Source organism: Apium graveolens, chromosome 10 (genome assembly GCF_009905375.1).
Source record: "Apium graveolens cultivar Ventura chromosome 10, ASM990537v1, whole genome shotgun sequence".
Classification (NCBI taxonomy): Eukaryota; Viridiplantae; Streptophyta; class Magnoliopsida; order Apiales; family Apiaceae; genus Apium; species Apium graveolens.
In genome coordinates, this window is record NC_133656.1 from 206,910,560 (window position 1) to 206,913,266 (window position 2,707).

The window sequence follows — 2,707 nt, forward strand, 5'->3', positions numbered from 1 at the left end:
TAACCATACATTGTTGCATAGGTGCATAAATTGAACTTAACCTAAACCAGTCTCTGTGGGAACGAATCTGATTTATATCTTATACTACTTGCGAACGCGTATACTTGCGTGAATATTAGCGCGTGTTTTCGCCCTAACAAGTTTTTGGCGCCGCTGCCGGGGACTCGGTGTTAATTTTTAGTTTATGTGCTTGTCATCAGTGGTCGTTAAAGTTCAGTGACTCGGATTCTTTTACTTTCACGGTTTACTTGTTTGTGTTTCAGGTACTCATTACAATGGGAGATCTAGCAGCACGAACGAAAGCCTTGATGGATTTTTCTCAACCCAAGATCAATGATATTCAATCTAGCATTGTCCGGCCAGCTATCACAGCTAATACCTTTGAGATCAAGCCTGGCATAATTCAATGGGTACAGACTTCAGTCCAGTTTGGGGGTTCTCCAACGGAAGATCCCAATACACACATTAGGGATTTCATTGAAATATGCGACACCTTCAAGTTTAACGGTGTTTCTGAAGATGCTGTGAAGCTGAGACTGTTCCCATTCTCTCTGAAGGACAAGGCTAAGAGCTGGTTACACTCTCTACCAGCTGGTTCGATTACTACTTGGGAAGATCTTGCTCAGAAGTTTCTTACTAAATTCTTCCCTAAGGCGAAGACAGCTGCACTCAGGAATGCTATTACTCAATTTGCGCAGCAAACGGGAGAATCGCTAAGTGAAGCTTGGGAGCGCTACAAGGAGATGCTTAGGAAGTGTCCTCATCATGGAATTCCTGATTGGATGATCATCACTTGTTTTTACAATGGGTTGGGAGCACAGTCCAGACCCATGCTCGATGCAGCATCAGGCGGAGCATTATGGGCAAAGAGCTATAAGGAAGCTTATGATCTAATTGAACTGATGGCTACTAATGAATATCAGTATCCAACCCAGAGATATCCACAGGGCAAGGTAGCAGGAGTTCTTGAAGTGGATACAGCTACGGCTATCACTGCTCAACTAAAGGCGTTGTCTATGAAGATCGATTCTCTGGCTAACTATGGTGTTAAGCAGATAATTAGTGTTTGTGAGCTGTGTGCAGGTCCGCATGCGACAGAACAATGCGCTATATCTAGCGACTCAGCTCAGTTTGTGAGCAACTTTCAGAGATCGCAGCAACCAGTTCCAGACACTTATCATCCTGACAACTGGAATCATCCTAACTTCAGCTGGAGCAACAATCAGAATGTGATACAACAGCCATTCCAGCAGTTTGGAAATAAGCTATTTAACCCTCCTGGTTTTCAGCAACAATTTACACCAAGACAACAACTCCAACTTCAACAACAAACTCATGATGCAGGTCTATCTTCGAATGAAAAATCTGAATTGGAGGAGTTGAGACTTATGTGCAAAAACCAGGCTCTTATATGCCAAAGCCAGGCTGTTTCTATCCAGAATCTGGAGAACCAAATAGGGCAAATTGCTAATGCCTTATTGAATCGACCACCAGGAACACTTTCTAGTGATATAGAAGCCAATCCAGGAAAGAAGAAAGTTGAAGAACATGTGAACGCCATCACCTTAAGGTCTGGAAAGGTCGCAAGCCCCCAAGTTCAGCAAGACGAAGAGCCAGAAAAATCTCAAGATTCAGAAAATGCAGTTGTGGCTGAAGAAGATGTGCAGAAGGAAGTAGAGGTGGAACCAAGGAAGACTACTGTGGAACACACTCCTCCTGAAGGTAATACAGGGGAGAAACAGATTTATCCTCCACCTCCTTTTCCTAAAAGGCTGCAGAAGAAAAAGCTGGATAAGCAGTTTGAGAAGTTTCTGGAGGTGTTCAAGAAACTTCATATCAACATACCTTTCGCTGAAGCTCTTGAACAGATGCCTAGCTATGCGAGGTTTATGAAAGGTATTCTCTCTCGGAAAGTGAAGCTCGATGACTTAGAGACCGTTGCTCTAACGGAGGAATGCAGTGTTGTGCTGCAACAGAAGTTGCCTCCGAAGCTTAAAGATCCTGGAAGCTTCACTATTCCTTGCACCATCGAAAACTTGTCGTTTGACAAGTGTTTATGTGATTTAGGAGCTAGCATCAATCTGATGCCCTTATCTATCTTCAAGAAGCTTGGTCTGCCTGAGCCGAAACCAACATACATGTCATTGCAACTAGCTGACCGTTCCATCGCTTATCCACGAGGTATAGTGGAGGATGTCTTGGTCAAGGTGGATAAACTCTTCTTCCCTGCTGACTTTGTAATTCTTGATTTCGAGGAAGATAAGAAGATTCCCATTATCTTGGGAAGACCATTCTTGGCTACAGGCCGAACTATGATCGATGTGCAAAAAGGAGAGCTTTCGATGAAGGTTTATGATCAAAAGGTCACTTTTAATGTGTTCGAGGCAATAAAGTTACCCACAGAAAAAGAAGAGTGCTTTAAAATAGAGCGGGTCGACTTAGTTTTTGAAGATGAAGGAGGAGTAGAGCAACTGCAGGTTTTGAATGCACCTCCGTGGGAGAAGAAGTTGGATATGCCATTCGATTCTCTTGGGTTAACAGAGCTGAAAATATCTCAGGAGCGTTTTGAACCATTTACTCAAGAAGCTCCCATACTTGAGCTCAACCGACAGCCAGATCACTTGAGTTATTCATTCTTAGGTGCACCCCCTGACAAGGGGTTGGGATATATCTTTGATGATGTAGAGGGTAGCCGAACGGATCCTCC

The 2,707-nt window shown here is 43.6% G+C and overlaps 1 non-coding gene across 1 annotated transcript; it reads right to left on the minus strand.

Annotated features, from left to right (window-relative positions):
- Positions 1–665: 665 nt before the first annotated feature.
- LOC141694040 (small nucleolar RNA R71) lies at positions 666–772 on the minus strand. The gene has a single exon (XR_012563373.1). It is a non-coding gene; the product is annotated as a small nucleolar RNA R71 (small nucleolar RNA).
- Between the last annotated feature and the right edge of the window lie 1,935 nt (positions 773–2,707).